This window comes from Micrasema longulum, unplaced genomic scaffold (genome assembly GCF_059751315.1).
Source record: "Micrasema longulum isolate JH-2025_06_02 unplaced genomic scaffold, ASM5975131v1 h1tg000543l, whole genome shotgun sequence".
Taxonomy (NCBI): Eukaryota; Metazoa; Arthropoda; class Insecta; order Trichoptera; family Brachycentridae; genus Micrasema; species Micrasema longulum.
In genome coordinates this window covers 742,651-762,572 of record NW_028277739.1, presented here as the reverse complement: position 1 = coordinate 762,572, position 19,922 = coordinate 742,651, and the positions used below count along the sequence as shown (strand labels likewise).

At 30.3% G+C, this 19,922-nt stretch overlaps 1 protein-coding gene across 1 annotated transcript in view; it reads right to left on the bottom strand.

The window, feature by feature from the left end:
• Positions 1–5,433, bottom strand: part of LOC148280769 (neurotrimin-like) — a 148,521-nt gene extending 143,088 nt beyond the window's left edge. Inside the window, exon 1 of the mRNA XM_088227841.1 lies at positions 5,049–5,433. The gene's annotated coding sequence lies outside the window, so the exon portion shown is untranslated. The remainder of the gene's footprint in view (positions 1–5,048) is intronic.
• Between the last annotated feature and the right edge of the window lie 14,489 nt (positions 5,434–19,922).

The window sequence follows — 19,922 nt, the reverse complement described above, 5'->3', positions numbered from 1 at the left end:
AATAATAAAACAATCCGTAAAATATTATTTTAAAGGCCGTAGTCTTAAAAAAGAAAGATAATCATACTTTTCGCTATTTTAAAACGCCGTTCTCTCAAACTCGAGCTATAAAAAAAACAATAAAAAATGATATTAAATAAGAAACAATTATTTTCTAAGGTATTTCAGATAAAAACGTGTGTGTAATAGTTCCATAAAACTTAAATATAATCGAGTTTTTCCATTGACATTTTTTGTTGGAAGTCTGTTTTAATTTTAATAATAAAAATACTCATACGGTCACTTTACACATATTTTTTAAAAAATAAAAAAAACTACCATTTGAAAAGAAATTTTGACTAAATAAAAATAACATTAGCACTCATATAAAGACAAGGAATTTAATTGAAATTTGTGCTTATAGAATTAATAAGAATGTTATTAAAGAAAAAAAAAGACTTTTATGTAGAAATAAAATCATTTAAATAATAATAAAACAAATCATTTAACTACACACATTTTGTGATAATCTACGCCTTTAACAATAGTTTTAAAAAAGTTAATAAAAATAGTCAAATTATTTTAGTTCAAACCCTTTCTTATAGAATCATATTTTTTGTCTTTTTTGAAATATATGCTTTTAAAAAAATTATAATTCAGAGCACTTTTTAAGGAAAATTTTAATAATTATATCGGCTATTCAATGCCATTAAAAGTTCACTAAACACTTATGGTAGAAATGTTTACATTTTATCAGATTTACCAATGGCTTTAATGTAAAAATACAAAAAAGCGTCATAATAATTATTAAACATTTGAAAAAATCTCGTCATGTTGAAATAATCAAACGTAAAGTATGTTTTTGATGGTTTAATAAAACCTTTCATAAAAATATTAGGACTCATAACCCATTTGACAGGACAAAAAAATATATATGCATCACTTTAAAATAATTAATAATAATAATAACCGCATGGAAAAGAGATAAAAATATTTTTAAAAAGTTTAAAGGGAATATAATTGAAACTTAATGTGAAAAGGCGTACTGGAGCAAAGATTTGATGGAAAATGGTTTGTAAAGCGTTCGGTAGATGGCATTAGTATATGGGATATTAAAACGTTAACAAAATAGGGGTAAATTCAATCAAACTTAACAGTAATGTAACCAACGTAAAATTCTTATTTTTGACTGATATGAAAAGAAAATATGAAGATCAAATTTTATAAAATGGTAGATTCGGTATATACGGGCTTGTGATTTGTAATCCTTACGTTAAAATAAAATAATGATTTGAGGGCAACGAAAGTGTTAAATGTGCTCTAATTAAGCGATTTATGTCCTCAGACGCAGTGTGGTATGTGGTGGGCTGGTTCTTCTAATAAGTTGAAACAATCGGATGAATTTTATTTTCTTTTTTATAATTAAACGAAAAAGGAGACGAAAATCAGTTTTTGGTTTTTTACTAAGATTATTTTATTATTTTACTAAGACACGGAGCTCTAAAAAAATAATTAAATTAAAAATTATGACTCGTCATTGGCTTGTTCAAATAATCTCTTGACATACTTCATAAAATTCTATTTTCGTCCGTTTGAACATCCGTATTTGTCCGTCTCGTGGTCAAATGGTCATGGAGTTTGCCTAGCATTCAAGAGGTCTCGGGTTTGATTACCGGCATGGTTGACATGAAATATAAAATTAAAGAGACATTTTACACTAAAATACATTTCGCAGTTCCTGGGATGACAACAGAAACGTAAGACTGATCTACTTTCTTATCATGATCATGTGATCATCTTCCTGGTAAGTTATGCCGCAGTTGATGAACCATTTTAAAAATCTATCCGTCACATTTTAAGTTTATATCGTTTAATAATTTATCCTAAAGCACTCGTTTGGCAAGCCGTGATTTATTTCATAAGTAAGTAAAGTACAAAAAATGATGATCAATTTGTACCAACATATAAGTACATAATATACAAGTAATACAATTATAAATGACTATTTTTTCTGTGGTTCTGTGAAAATCAACTCAATCAAATTATTACTATCCACGGAATAAACGTAGCTTTATTCTACACTATTGTAATACAATACCTGTACAAAAGCTTTTTGAAAAATTCCACAGTGACATTCAGTAGATATTTCCATTATGATTTGAATGTCAACACTGAACACTTGCCGATTCCTTTTAAATTGAATAATGCCAAAAATAGCCACTTTGAACAAGCATATCTTATGTGATGTATAATATATAATATATACCAACGGCATTCTATCAAGTTAAAGATGTAAAATAAAGCAATTAATAATGAAAATACATAATTTTCTTTTTATGCAGCTCAAACCAGAAAGTTAAATCAACAATTTTTTGAGTATCCTTAAATTTTTAAAAACGAGAATTGATTTTTATCTTCTAAGAAGTTTACCATAATTACAAGATATCTCATCAAGGGCGAAACACGTTTTAAATAATAAATACAACGCGGCATTTGGAGGGCTTAAATGTAACAAAATGATTTTTTATTTAGGCTTACAAATTTTACTCGTAGAACATAATATTACCTTAGATTTTAAGCTTTAGAAAGCTTAATAATTTTCCAGAAAAAAATATGGAGGTCTAGCAATTAACAAAGTTTATGAAATATATATATGTGATGAATAATTTTTCAACAATATTTTGAGTTTACATAAAAATTTCGGTCGACAAGGACTGGATTGAACCCTCAAAGGAACTGTAAATGTTAACATATAAAAACCGAGATGAAGAACACTTCAGAGAAAGGATATATGAAAGTCTAGGGACTAACAAGGATTATAATCTGCCATTGGCTGGTTTAAGTGGCCACTTTACATACTGTGTAACATTCACCATTAAACAGTGTGTAAACTGGCCTCTTAAACTAGCCAATGACAGTCCATAAGCCCTGTAGATGCTAGACTTTCACTTTCCTTCTCTAAAATGCTTTTCATGTTTGTAATAATATAATAATTATAAAAAGTCACTATTTTACTGTCCGCTTTCTGGTATTGTGGTAAGCGCGTTTATCAAAGATGCGTGAGGGCTCAGTAACTTTGATAACACCATCGTCAAAATCACTCTTCTTTTCGCAGTTAGTGGTGCAACGGACACTTCAGTGGGAAACCAAGTGCAGCGTATTTTAATAATCTGTTACGTGACGGTAAGGTGATCAGTCTTACACTTCAGGTGCCAGTTCAGAAACGATGAAGTATTGGAGTTGAAACAAAACAATATTTAAAATCAATATTTCACATCCACGCTAAACCCTAGACCTCAACAATGGTAGGCGAACGCGCTATCAACCTTTTGACGAAGCGAATTTATCTCCATTCAATTTTTTTGTTCTGAATTTTTACCTGTGAGCAGCTATCGAGCCGAAAACACTAATCTAGGTTCTGGGTTTATTTCACATACAGAACTGTTTCATTCGTCCGCCCGGACACAGAGTAACTTTAATTGAAATAATTTTTCCTGTTAATTATTTTTTTATGACTTTGTGGTAAGACATTTGTGTTTTGTTTATTTATCTATATTTTTTTTATTTACAACTGTATGTCTAATTTTGAGCTTTTTCATAGTCAGAAATTTGATAAATGATACTTGAACATATTTTTTCTGTCACTCTCTCGCTTCCCCGATATTGAACGAAAAGGACAACTGCATATCGGACTGATTGTACCTTACTAAAATTGACAAAATTTACTAAATCGAGATTTCGTTGTCCCGTTTTCCACACCCCCGAAATGAACCGATTTTATTTTAAAGAAAAGTATTGATATGAAATTTTTAGTATCGGTAGCTTTTTCGTTTTTCAAAATAGTTAATCATATTTGTAAACCGCACGTCCGAAGACGGCAGATAAAACTAGACGCTTTTTTGGGTTTTTGGATGGTTCTAGCTCCCACAAGAAACAATTTATCAAAAAAGAAAAACCAAAGGGACACCCTTATGCTAAATATCTATAGTGCCTAAAAAAACATTGTTTTAGTGCAATAATCCAGGGAAAAAATACGAAAACACGTTTGCAAGAAGAAAAGTCAGACCGTTTGTCTTCTTAAGTACTGACAATGAGGTAAGTTATCTCAAAATCAGTCAACATATAATCGAAAATTAACCTGGTTTATGACAAAACACATGTAGTTCAGTATACTTTTTTTTAAATATGTTCAATTACACGCTACTGAAAAATATAATTAGAATTTTCATAAAAATGTACACAGTTTTGTTTAAAAAATTCAGTTTTATAGACAATTAAAGTTTACTCTGTTATGTAATTGGGGCTAAAGACTGACATTTAAAGCGTGCCTTTATATGATATAATGATCAATACGGTTCACCTTTCCAGTATCCTAACCACCATGAGATGTTTTTTCTCACGAAGAGTTCTCAAGGTGACGTTTTTATATAAAAAATACGCCATTTTAACCATCCAAAATAATGAAAAAAATTGTCTTGATATCTAGAGTAAGAACAAAAAAATATCGAAAGCATCAAGAAAAAAATCAAATATTATGCCATAAAAATATTTTCTTGGGACTGAAATTAAAAAAAATTGTAAAATATTAACGATTTTGAGTTTTTACTTCATTTTTGTAGCGAAGGTTTTCAATTTCGATATTTTTCGAACAAGATTTGTACCTTTAACCAAACTATAATCGATAAAAGTATAATTGTTATGATATGACATAAAAAGAAAATAAAAATTATAATACATTTAGATTATAAAGCAAATTATACAATTTCTATTTATTGAAATTTGATTTTAAAACATTTATACTTGTAAATGAGTTTCACAATTATACATTTAAATGCAAAAACTTTACCTTTTATAATGTAAAAATGAGATGCCTAAAAATGTTGCAATAAGAACATTGTTTTTTAAATATTTTTTTATAACATTAAGATAAAACTGTGCTAAGTAATTAGTGAATTTGTATAAAACCACCAAAAAAAACGTTTTTTGCTTTAACAAATATAATTTTAAATAGTTTGCAACTCATTTTTTTTTACAAAACAGTTCAATAAATAATGTTTGTTCTTTATTACCTGTTTTTCCGCCGGCATAATTAAATCCGTGATTGATTTTAAAAGGTCAAATGTGAATTTTAATCCACAATTTAAAGTAAAATGTTCACATAACTTTGTGGTTATTAAATTGATACTTATTACTCAAATGAGCAATTATTTTTGTTAGTTTTTATAAACACTATAAATATAACTCGTTTATATATAAAGTCGTTAAGCATTTCAAATCAAACCAACTTATCCATTTAATTCAGTATTTATTAAAGAAATATTCTTCCAATTAAATCACTAGTTCGCCAAACTGATTGAAATACCGCCAAAACAGCAGTGAGTAATTAATTATTTTTATCAATTTGGGCTACATTTTAGCCTTGCACATATAACGAAGTTTGTACGTCCACGCCTATTGAAGGTTTAGGAGAGACTACCGTAGTCTATTCCCCGCCTCTTCTCCCCCCTCTAAGGTCCCAAACGCGTCCTCCCCTCCACATTTACCCCCTCCTCAGAGCTCCTGAAAGCCTGAATATTTCCGTTCAGAACGATCGAAAGAGGGTCTAACGAATCTGGGATTAAGTTATATCGTTAACTATGAATGGTAAACTACTGTATCTTGTATTATTGTGTTGGGCATAATACTATGGTATTAAACAGATATCAAATGATTCGGAAATCACGGCTTTATTGTGATTAGGCACGAAGAAAGCAAATCAAGTCAGGTGACATTTTTATATTAACTTTACTGTACAATCAACAGTATTTTTAGTCATTATCTTGAAAAAAAATACTGCTTTTTATCATAGGGGCGGCATCAATTATTACATCAACTGGTCTAAGAAGATTATAAACATTAAAAAATATTATAATTATTTTGAAATAATTTGCTAAAACTTTTACCTCACAAAAAAAGACAAATGGAAGAGTTGAAATATAAATAATCATTGGTAATATAGTTTAAATTATAACCGTAATATAGTGTTAAATGTAACCAGTGAAATCAGCCCTTGGCATGGGTAAAATATGTATTATTCTACATATTTAGTATATTTTATAAACAACATTTTGACCACATTTGATTTCAAGAAGACACAAGAAAAACAAGTCGAGTTAATTTTATGAAATTTTGAAATTTATTCGCCTAGTTTTATTAATAAAAGTTAAATTTTTCCGATAGGAACCCAAATCCACTTATATGGGAAATTTACAAAATTAATAATTATGTTTTGATCTAGTCAGTCTATGAAAGCTACAGGAAATATTGACAAATTCAAAACACTTTCAAACAAACTCAATACATTTCTAATCCTTTAAAGTAAATTAAACTTAAAATTGAAAGTGTCTTAATGGCAAAACTATTAGTTTGTAGCTATGTTAGTACTTCAATCTTGATTTGCTAACAAACAAGGGTTCAGACGTGGTAATTTTTTCTTTATGATCACGATTTGTTTTTTTTTCAACCGTTACGGGTTTTGTTGGGATTAATCAAAAGTACGACACATATTTATTATAAAAACTTAAACAATAAATGAGTCTTTTATTTTTCAAACTGATTTTAAAAATAGACGACTCAAATCTAAGAAAAAAAAATTGGTCTATTATTCCGTTTATTTTTTATTGTTTTTCGAAAATTTTAAATATATTTTAAAACTCCAACTAGAACCGTTTTTTTAACAACAATCTAATTTACTAACTAAACTTAAAAAATGTTTAAAAGGCTTTAAAAAATGGATAGTTGAGCTAGGTAGAAATAAAATGGATTGTAGCATTTGCCCAACCAATATTGAATCAACGGCTCTACAAGTGTATAGCTTATGAAAGGTTTTTTTTTATTTTCACTGTGCGTTTTGTAATATAAACAATATATACCTCGTTTTTAAAACTGTGAATATTTTGTTAATTATCTCTGATTATTAAGTAAGTCTTCTTTATTTATTCTCAAATGTAAAAACATTTCAAAAAAGTAAATTGTTAAGTTTCCTCGACACGGGTAACCCCAGTGAGGTCACATTATTTTTATCATTAATCATAGTTTGTAAGAGAAAAATATGAATAAATAAATAAACTGTGCATTGCATTAGTACATATACACGTCTAATTAAATTTATCTCTGTTCACAATGTGTCTGTAAAACTGAATTACATTATTATTCAAGCATGAATAAAAACGATAATTAAATCAAAATAAACTAGTAAAATAGTTGTTATAAAATAAACGTTAATAGTCTATCGCTTCTATGGATATTGCGTGGCCAGAATTGCAAATTTTTAAGTGTGTTGTGTCATAGTTCATCAACATACCACTCCAAAACACGTTTAAACAACATATTCCTACCTTGAAGGCTGTGTCCAGCCACCCTAAAAGAAAGTCGATGTTGATCTTTCGAAAATATTCGGCGGAGCTAAATGACGTGGGAAGAGGCAAAAGTGCTGGCTAGCGATAGACTCTCAGGGAGGCATCTGGTGATGTCCACATGCTCCATTTAGAAGCGGATGTGGAAAAAGAAAAATATAAGAAAATATAACATTTTAAATTACATTCCCGTTTCCGCATACTATAAGATACATATTGCAAAAAAATATTGACGTATCCCCAACTCCATGAGACAATGAGCCCTGTGTCGAGTTGGGATACAACATAATAGAAAGTGGAAGCATACATTGTAGTTTATATTTCGTAATGCGTATTTCAATCAATGAGGAACTTCAGCCCAACGAGAAATTGGATGCAAGAAATGTTTTTTTGCGTGCGGTAAAAATTAGAACATTAAATTGTATGGCAAAGTTTGTTGAAAATGTACGAAAAAAACGTAATAAAAACGCACTACTTTGATCGGCGTCACTGGTTCATATGAACCAACTAATGATTTAAGAACTGTGAAGGATATCCGGTTGGCTAACTAAAAGGGAACAACCTCTGACGTCACACGCGGAGTTATTTCCGAAATACAAAACATGAAAAAATCATAGCGTTGATAATACGATGTGAAAAAAAAATTTTTTTTTGGCCATGTTGAATAGTCTAGTATAAAATAAAAAAATAAAGACACTGAACTTCCTTATTGTCCCGTAAAGTCAACACGACAAGTAAATAAAAAAAATAACATTTTCCAAAAATCTTATATTTAAGACTTGTTTATTTATCATAGTTGCTTCAAACTTAACTTAATTTGTCACCATTCAGTTATTTTTAATACAAAATCAAAATTTTTTGAAACGCTGTAAATTAAAACATTTGTCAGTGTGTTAAAAGTTTATGTTCATGTTATTATCAGTTTTAAATTTTGAATCGGTCAACTATATTATGAAAATTTCTCTCCTCCACTCTTCTATTCTGATTCTTCATCCCTTAACCTTCTTACCTGCTCTTTTTTTTTTCTTGTCTTACATATGACATTATTTTTTCTCTTGACTGTGTAAGTTGTTTTTTCGTTTTAATTGTGAAAACTTTAACTTGTACTATTTTTCATATTTTATATTAAAAATAAAAATAAAACATTTTTTATTATTAATAAAACATATAATTCAAAAAGTACATATTGTACTACCAGGAGTTATTGAAAAAACTCATTTGGGAACGTACATAAAAAATAAAAAAAATTGTGACAATACATAATATCATACATAGTTAATACATCCAAAATAGTAAAAAAACATTATTGTACAAGAAACATAAAACACAGTACATTACACCATCTATTAAAATTACATTATTAACTATCATTATCAAAAAGATTTAAGTAGTATTTTTTGATTGCGACACTTCTGGATTTGACTTTATTGATTTTTCATGTTTTAGCTCATCGGGCAGTTTATTATATTCGGAATGGTCAATATTTTCCAAAGACCTATTACCGAACTTTGTTGAGCGAAACTTAGACACATGAACATTTCCTGAGTAACGCGTATTGTAATTGTGAATGTTATGACCAAATGTGTATTTTAAATTTGTATGAGCAGAAAAGTTTATGATATTCAAAAAAGTATTGGTTATGTCATGCAGTGGCATCACCTTAAAAGGAAGTATCTATGTTTGTCGGAAGATATCCTTGATATGGGAATCCCATTTAAGTCCAAAAATGTTTCTTAGAGCTCTGTTCTGATGAACTTGTATTTCCGAGATCTGAATTTTGCTGGCAAAACCCCATACACATAAAAGATAAGATAGATGGAAATGAATCATTGACCTTCAAACATGGTCAGAATGGTGAATATTACACAATGTGTAAAGTGGCTACTAAAACCAGCTTATGGCGAGTCATAAACCCTGGTAATCCATAAACGTTTTTATAATTCTTTTTGTATTTCGTATTGTAATACTTGTGTTTAGAAAGCAAACATAAATGGATTTCGCTTTTCAACACGAAATATGAGGGAAATTAGTTGTATCAATATCTGATCAAGCCTTGTTGGATAAAATTACAAAACCCTTCCAACTTCGTTTTTAAAGGGCATTTGGTGAGACTGAAGAAGCACGTTCTTCCATTTTCGCTCACTGATAAATGATTATTAATTCATCCCTTGTTCTCTTGCGTTGGATAACGTTTAGAGAAATTGTTGGATCGCGGTTTGAAAGAAAAGGAAGGGGTTGATATTTAAGGGGTAGATCTGAGGATTTAATGAGATAGAAAATGTATTTCCCCATTTATTTTATAATTGATATTTTAACTTTAAGATTTGTCTTATCACAGTATTTTAAGTGTGTCTTAATTCTTGTAGACAATACTGGATTCTAATCCCAAGGGAGTAATCAATATTGGAATATATTTTAACAGAGAGGGAAATATTTATGACAAAGGAATATGGCAGTCTAGGCATTGACAGGGCTTAAAAGAAGTATACAATTCAAAGTATACAATTCTAGTAGGTGAAAAAATTCAGTCAGATGAATTGAACGTAGTTATGCAGAAAACAGCCAGTCGACAATTTTGAAAAAAATGAGATAATAGTGTTAGCGGGTGCAATTAGGTCATTTCTATGTTCTGCCAAAAACAGCCAGACAGTTATCATACAAAAAACTGTATTAATCACCTTCTGAAAATGGTCTCGATCATAAAAACGGTATTTCTCAATTTGCAGAAAACACTCACAACACTAGAAAAATCTTACGGTACTCTAAAAAGCAATAAATTTGGTCAAATACATAATTTAATTCTTTTTTGTAATACAAAAAGAAACTGATGAATTCATTGTTTATCATGATCAAGAACATTTTAACCGTTGTGTAGATTTGATTATTCACTCTTTTCACAAAGGTGCTACTATCTTTTTTTTTTTTTTTTCACTTTTCTATGGTTGGCTGCTTTTTGCATAACTACGTTCAATTCAATAAAGGTTTTGGACCTTTACTTTACAAAAGTCTAGAGATGGAAAAATTGGAAATGTAGATCTTCAAATATTGGTAAAATTGAAAATATTAAACAGTGTGTAAAGTGGCCACCCGCCAACGACATGTTATGAGCCCTGTATATACTTAGACGTCTATGTTTTAATGTGTCCCTCTCTGTTGCAATCAATTTCGATGTGAAGATTTGGTAAGCACAGCAGAGTGCGTATGGATAACTATTTTTGCCGGTAAATAATCTTAAATCAAAATGTTCACATAGCGTGCGTCTATTTAACGATGTTTTGAGGATGTCCAAATGCTTGCAGACTGGCTGGATTTTCTCCCTAAGGAGTTGTTCATATTTAAATTTATTGCAACAGAGAAGGAAAACATTTTTGAGAAGGGAATATGGGAGTCTAGGCGTTTACAGGGCTTATGATCTGTCATTGGCTGGTTTAAGTGGCCAATTTACACACTGTGTAACATTCACTATTCTGCTATGTTTGAACATCAACATTACCTCAACACTTCCATTTGTTGACTTTTGTGAAGTAAAAGAGCTGAAACTTTTATCATGTGGGTGAGATTCATCCGGCTGAACCAATTCACCTACCAGGCAACGCCTGAAAACAATTTTCCAATTTTTTTATACTTCTTCTTTTAGCAAGTAGTTAATTCAACAATGTTTTGAGTATGTTTTGAGTAACCAGTCAATGACTAGTGCTCAAAGTGATCTTTTACTATTTCAGTACTGTGATTTCTAATGCAAAGCCACTTTTCAACGGCGGCCTGCGTGGTGTAATGGTTAAGACACTCGACTCTCACACGGAAGATTCCGGCTCCAATCCCCAATGAGAACACAAAAAAGTTATGTAATTTTTCCAAGCTTGGTAATTCTCTACTCCAATTGGGCTTCTAGCCTGTTGTGGTGCTAAAAAAATAAAATGTAAAAAAAAAACAAGAAACGCGAAACAAATATTTTTAGTTTACCCTACTAGGAATTGAATTATATAACTCTAGCATGGTGGAAACACGTCAACCACTACTGACTAACTGTATTCATAATCTAAAAAATTCTTACTTATAATCTCAATTAAATATAATGTAGCAATTTTTATGCGTAAAATAATTAGGGGATGAATAAAATAAAAACAATAATAAAATTTAACCAACAATGTCATACATACGAAACAAGGGATAAAAAAAAGATAAGATTACCAATGAGGAGAAAAACGGAATCTCGAAACTCATTGTACATGGGATTGAAGCTGTACAATGAGTAACATAAAGGAATAATGGAGATAGAAAAGATCGAAATATTATAAATTATTTTTTTAAAATATGTAATTGAGAAATTTTGATATATTTTTTAATGTTTTTAAAAATTTATATTAGTTCTTTAGATGTTATGCACTAACTTAATAAAGAAATAAATAAATAAACACATTAAGAAAAGCAGAAATATTTGTTCAATTACGTTTATTGGTCCAAAATTAATTATTTAATTCAAAAATATAAACAACACAAAAGGTTTTCTTTTTATTTTCCAGTAAACATAACATTTATTTTTGAATACATTGTAACTTTTTATCCTTCAGACATTTAGGGATCTCTTTATTTTTTTTTTAACCTTTATACATATTGCAATTTAAGAATTATGTTTTTGTTTTTTTTTAAGACAGCCTTATTCTATCTTTATTTCTAGAAATAGGCTTATTTTTTTTATTTGAAACTATCTTATTTTTAAAGTTCTTGGGCATGGGATTATTGTTTTTTTTATATATGAAAACAAGCAAATCATATATAAATAAATACGTTTGCTGAAAACTGCGGTTATTAATAGACTTGATATTTCCATACTAAAATTTTTTGTACATAATATAAATAATACTTGTGTATGAGATAAGATGCAATATTTTTTTTAATCGTCCTTTACGCAGTTAATTTTGGAAGTTCAATTAGAAATCAGAAAATTATAACTGTTTTGTCTCTGGTAAGAATATATATTTTAAATAAAAGAATTTATTATATATTTTTCTAGTTCAACCATATCTAAACTTGTAAACCGTTGTGATTTTGCCTTGACATGTTTTAACGTCAGTCCTTATATCAACATTCGTTAAAAATATCATAAAACGTAAAATACTCATTACACTCAACTGAAGATGGTTCAAAATCTTATTCAAGTATTCTTCAACGCAATGCAATGAAGGAATCTTCTGAAATATAACTTTTATTTTTCATTTCTTTCAGATAATAAATGACTTAGCTGAAACTCTGCGAATAACAGCTCCTCGGTTATTATCAATGAGAAGAATTTTTAAAATGTCTTATTAAAATATTGCCTGGTGTAGAAAACACGCGGTTAAGTCGCAGAAAACTTTCAGCGAATCTCGTGCAGAGGGCGAAAAGCCGTAAAAAACATACCAACATAGCTTTTGCTTCGCCACACCGGAACAAAAAATTTATCCAGTCACTCAACCACGCAAAAAAGGCAATTTATCACAGTCATGTCACATCTTTTTTCCTCTCTTTGTTTGATATTTTCTACTCGGTATCTCGGTCCGTGGCTCTGAGTGGCGTTCTTTTCAAAATATCGCCTTTTGTTCAGTACACCAGGCTCGTTATTATGCGCTCCTGTTCGCTCTCTTTTGCAAATGGCAAAGAGGTAAGTAAAAAATTCTTTGAACTCGTTCGCCATCATTATGGGATGCTTTCCGGCCTTTCTGGAGGTCGAATGACGGCGTTTCTTTTTCATCTTAATTTTAGGATGCAGTTATATCGGAGAACAGGTGTTGCATCGCATTATGATGTTCCGAGTTCTCCGTTTAGAGGAGGAAAACCTTTGAGCGTTTTGTCGGGATTTGCAAAACTCTTAAATTGCACTATGTGGTTCATGTCCTGAAATTTTTATCATAAATACAGCGTTTATTTTATTAGAGTATTATTTGTTTAAAATAATTAATTGAAGAAGTTATTTGGTGATTTTCTATATAAGATAATATAACAAATATTTCCTTTGTGTAAAATCACTTAATTCATTCAATTCAATCAATTTATTTTAAATGTAACATATACATTACAAAAATATATTCAATACGTACATATTATAAAAAAGAAAAAAAATACACGAAAGAGACTCATGTCAAAGTAGTAGGAAAATCCTGCTCCGTAAAACCCCTTTGGATACATGGAACAGATCAATATCCAGAGCGATGTTGTTCAGCATAGCATTAGTCCTTCCAACAAGCATAACCATAGGCAGGTTGGTCAACCTATGCTAACGCTGTCTTAGGTTATTATCAGGAACATACAATTAATATATATTTAATATGCCAACTGGTTTCAACACACAACTGTTCCTTCATCTAGGTAAAAATAAAATAACACGAAATATTTTACTTCTTGTAAAAAAACCAGTAAATATTATCACAGTTTATTTAAGTTTTTTTTGTTTGTTATTATTTAGGTTACTATTTCTAGAAAAAACAATAAAGAACAAGGGTAAACTATTTCCGCATTTAAGATTCATACTTGTGTTTATTTAAAGTTATTTTATTTTAAGCCTTGACGAAGGAACAGTCATGTTTTGAAACCTGTCGGCATATTGAAAAATATATTTAGTGATTTTACACAAAGTAAATATTTGTTTTATTATAACAAATTTATTTTATCACTTAACATACATTTACAGATAAAAATTAAATATAAAGTTGCTGGTACATTTTTCCTCTTTCTTTTTCTACATCCGCTCCTAAGTGGAGCATGTGGACATCACCAGATGCCTCCAGGAGATCCAATCTTTAGCCAGTTTTTTTACCTCCTCCAACGTCTCTTAGTTCCACCGAATAATATTTCGGTACATTGCTTTACGACTATTTCTTTCTATGAACCCAAACCGAATTTGTTTTGAGAACATACTGTAAGTGTAGGATTAATCGTTTTATTTTTCATTTTATTTATAAATATAAATTAAGTTAAGTAAAAAACTAGAATATTGTTGTGGAAGATCTAAGTGTTTAACTCTTATTGGTTTCTTAATTTTTTAAGAAAAATAGTACCGTGGATCGGAGTAAATAATGTGCTAGATTTGATTATAAAAACAGATTTTTCCGACTTCTGGAAAAAGCTGATTTAGGAGATTTTCAGTAATGTACGCTGACTGACGATAATATACTATTAGGAGCAGAGAATTAGGATTATTTACAAATATTTTAACGAAAGTGATAAAAAGTACGATGAAAGCAGAGTGAACGCGGTAGAAATGCGATATATTGGATGAATGTATGAGACGATATGTATGTATATGTATGACAGAGTAACGATTTATAATAACAGATTACAGTGCTAATCTGATAGAGGTTTAATTAATAAGATTGGGAAATAGTAACAAAAATGGTTTCGTCTTGTCGACCGAATAGACGATGAAACAATAATTAAATAGATATACTTGTATGCGACGAGAATTAATTTCAAAGTAGGATAAGAAGGATAAAAAAAGACGTGTTGTTATCAGATAAATCAAATTCGAAATGCGATCCCTCAGGCGAATGTGTGGTAAAACGATGTATGATAGGTGCACAAATGTCGAGATCCGTGAAGTGTGTAAGGCTGAGACATGCATTATTGACAGAATCAAGAAAGAGGTGCTGCGTTGGTTTGGATATGTAGAACGAATGGACAGCGAAAGAACGGCTAAAAGGATCTACGATGCAAATGTTGATGGATGCAGAAAACGAGGAAGACCGAGAAAGACATGGCACGATCAAGTCCATCAAATACTTAAAGACGGACATGTCAAAAGTAGGAATAATCGGCGTGCGTGCATGAGAAGATGTATGAATGTAGAGGAAGCGAGGTCTGTATGCCAAGATAGAGTGTTATGGCGTTCTATCCTCTCTGCCTACCCCTACGGGGAAACGGCGCGATGGTTTGTTGTTGTTGTTGTTGTTGTAATGTCTGGTCGTGTCAAAAGCAGACGACCGGGGTATGTTTGACAATATGCATGAATGTGACCTAAGCCAGGAATGAATGTCAGGATAGATAAGTGTGGCAGTTCATCCTCTCTGCCTACTCAAATGGGGAAATGGCGTTAAATTCGAGTAGTATTTAAATAAGAAGAATATTTACATTGTATTGTAGAGGTTGGTATTGGCTTCCGGTACGATTTTACAAAAAAAAATATTTCTTTCGTTATTTGTTAAATAATTCGACTGCATAAAATCACATAATTAACATAATAACATCTTTAGTAAATCACTAAATTAACATTTTAGTAAAGTTATGGAAATATAATTCATGTAAAATCACTCATCTATCATAAATATGCTGACGGGTTTCAGAACGCGACCGTTCATTTGGCAAGGTGAATAAAAAAATATTTTTTTGCCTTGATAAAGGAACACTCATGTTCAGAAATCTGTCGAAATATGCAATAATACAGGCTCTGCCACTATCCACAAAGATGACACCTATTCAAAAAGTACATTTTTTTGTACGAGACTTCAAGTATAAGCTTTCATTTGCTGACCCCGCAGCTTATTATTTCCTCCGGAGTTAACACCGGTAAGATCAGGAATAAAAAATATAAAACTAAAACTTCGAAAGTTGTATCTATGTCATCTTTTATCGAGACGTGTTGACCTCTTTGACTGATAAATCATTTCATTATTTTATGTACTTACCAAACATGCGCGTGTGCAGAGTCCATGCAATTTCAAATAATTTTAATATGGATTGGTTTTATTATTTTGCACAGCAAAAATACGCAGTTGAATCACAAAGTTATTGCTTCAAATAATTATGTTAGTATATTTTGTTTTCATAACCTACTTTTTTATTTTTAAAACATGATAACATTTTGAAGAGGATTGATTATAAATTATAGTGCAAAAATAAGTTCAATTTCTATTCTTACTCAATATGTACGTTCATCTAATCCTATCATAATAGGTGATTAAGTAATTATCTAGATAACTGTCTAAACTTTCCTTCACTTCCTGTCTCCATCGTGCTTCACTTGTTTCTCTGTAGTATCATATCCGGTCTTAACCTTAATCTAAGTTTAAGTTATTATTTTCGTTTAATAGCATCCGATTTATGGGTATTAAAATTTAAATTGACTTTGTTAAATATTTATTATTACGCTTGGGAAATAATAAGAATATTAGATATAATATTATTTTCTTTTATTTTTTCAATACAAATTGTGTTCATGAATTAAAGCGTCTCACTCTATATCTTAAGTAATGGATTTATTTTTTAATACATTTTTTAATTTTACTTTGTTTCCTATAATACGTGATTTTTTATTTCTTTATTTTTACATGTTAGACATAATTTAAATTGTACATTGGTGAATTTATTGCCAAATAGCAACTTCTTCCAACCAACTGACGATGATGATTTCACCAAATAAAGGTATTCTTCAGTTGATTTGAGTTTTTAATTTTTTTTTATTTTATTATATTGTATTGTTCCAAAAACCTAATAATTTTTGTGGTACTAATATTGTATTAGTTTTTCATTATTATTATTTAGTTACTCTCAACCTGACTGTGTTATTTTTATATTTAGAACATAAGATTTTCTCATGGTTATTGTTATCTTTTAAATAGAGATGTTATGTTTTTTTTTTTTACTTTTTAGGTTTTTGTATTATATTTTTACTAAATTGTTTTGTTTTCATTATTCTATTATTTCATATTATGTACAACATTGTTTTTGTGCACTGCTGTGATTATTTCTGTAAATCATTTTTTTGTAAAAGGTTTTTTTGAACCGTTGATGTAAAAATAAATAATTTGTTTAATAGATGGAAGTTTTCTATGATTCCGTAAAATCATTTCTTGCACGAAAAAATATTTTTGTGATGTTTGGATTTAAACAATTAACTGTACAATTGACTGATTTCTTTAACCCTTTAAATGACTTAAAAAAAAAAAAAATAACATTTTGCAATTATTGTGATATACTTGTATTTTATTATTACGTTAACTACCATAACTACTATCACGCCATTTCCCCGTAGGGGTAGGGAGAAAATATGGACCGCCACACACGTCTATCCTTGCATATATTCCTAGCTTCTTCCACATTCATAGATCTTGTCATACATAACCTTCGGCTCTGTCTGCTTTTGACATGACCAGACTTAAGATTTTCTTTTACCTGATCATGCCACGTCTTCCTTGGTCGTCTTCGTCTCACGTTGCTGTTCATTTTCACCAAATATACTTGTTTTACCATTATTTCGTCGTTCATTATTTCTGCATGACCAAACCATTTCAGAGTCTTTTTCTTAATCTTATCAATTAAACTTGCCTCAGATTTACACTCTCACCTGATTTCATCATTCGTAACTTTGTCATACATTGATTTTCTACACATTCGTCTAAGAGATCGCATTTCAATCGCGTTCACGTTCTTTCATTCTTCCTCTGCCAGTTCCATGTTTTACTTCCATACAAAAGTGTTGGGACTAAAACTCCAATGTGCACTGCCAGTTTAGCTTTGATTGACATATTTTTATTGGCAATTATTGTGCTTAGTGCGCCTTTTATCTTGTTGCCCGCATTCACACTCCTTTCAACATCTTTTTCTACTCTTCCATCTCTTGAAAACATGCTTCTTAGATAAGAAAATTCTTCTCCGTGTTCAAGACAATATTTTATTTTATTGATACATTAAACATAATTGATTTCGTACGTTAAATTTATTTTTTTAATTTTTTTATATTTATTGGGATATCAACAGTAATACATGTAACAAAAATACAACAAATAAAATATACTGAGAATAAAACCAATGACAGATATCCACAGAAATACATTAAATACACTTACAGTACAAACTAGTGTGTTTGTGTGAGTGTAAGTGAGTGAGAGGGTGGGTGTTATATTGGAATGAGGGTGGACATATGTGTAAATATTGCACAAGTGTCAAGTGTCGAAAATATGAATATATTTAAAATATTTAGAATAAGAGATAAAATGTAAAAAAATAAAATAAGATGAAATAAGACTTTATTATTGAAACTAAGTTTAAGACGAAAAAGTATGTTTTACGACGCGCATTTTAAATGTTATTTATTTACAATCAAATGGATCAATAAGGGGAAGTTCAAATTATATTCACTGACAAAACGTATAAGTGGAGAGTTCTGGGCATAGTTCGTACGAACTGCTGGCACATAAAATAGAGAGCTCGACGTGTGACGGGTGCGGTAGCCGGGGACATTTAATGACAACTCCGACAAAAGAGCCGGACTATCAAGGCGTCCACTAAGTATGTCACGAAGCACCCCCATGTCCAACAGTATACGGCGATCTTCTTAAGTAAGCAAGTGGCGCTTTTTGCAGGAAGACATATAATTGAGATCGGTATTCCTGCATCTCCAGTTAAGATGTCTTAGGAATGTCCATCTTCTCTATGTCCATTTCTGTATACATATAACCACTTTCCGACATTTCTTTGTATACCGGTTTCAAAACCTGCCCGTTTGACAGATGTTGGTATTCGTGTTTAGAAACAAATAAATTCTTCACAATAACAATTTCTCCGAATTAGCCAATCACCTGATCAACTTGAATCATGACTTTAACAAAGATACAGGAGTAAAAATCTTGCATTCAAATAATAAAGAGTTAAAAGTAAATAATTTGAGAATATTTTGCATAAGGAAAGCTTTAAAAAATAATTTTCCTTTAATCAATAATCAAACAACCTTTCAATATATTCTAAAATAAAATGTTCCATTGTAATGGTCACCCTATATCTATAAATTCACGCCTCTTTCCTTATCCCCTCCCCCTTCTTTCATTTGTTTCTCCCACAACATATGATTTTTTTTTATAACCTAATCAGTGCGTGTAAGGGTAGGCATGTTGTGTTGGTTTTATATTTTTGTGCAACATCTATGGTGAAAGTGTATAGTGGGTCTTGCATGTTGGTTTAATTGGTGTCCTGACAAAGAGACGAGTACGTCTCGAAACCAGTAGACATAGAAAAGAAGGTAAGTGGTTATATACAAATAATTAATAACATTTAGTAAAATCTTTAAGTACAAAGTAAACCTTTAAATATTAATAATATTTCTTTCTGCATTTTTGTAACAAAAAAACGCTTTACCGGCACGAATTACCCAGGTAGTTTGTTTTACAACAAGAACACAACAAACAAATAAAACAAACCATCACGCCGTTTCCCCGTATGGGTAGGCAGAGAAGATAGAATGCCACATCACTCTATATTTGCATACAATTCTCGCTTCCTCTACATTCATACATCTCCTCATGCACAAGCTCTGATTATTCCGACTTTTCACATGTCCATCTTCAATTAGTTATTGGATTTGGTCATGCTATGTCTTTCTCGGTCTTCCTATATTTCTGCATCCATCAACATTCGCATTGTTAATATTCTTATCCGTTCTTTCGCTGTCCATTCGCTCTACATGTTCAAACCAGCGAATTTGTTTTAAATTTAAAATATTATGTATATGAATAATTTTTATGATACTTTTAAAAGTTGCTTTGAAAAGAGATTACGTTTCATAAATAATGATTTATTTTTCTA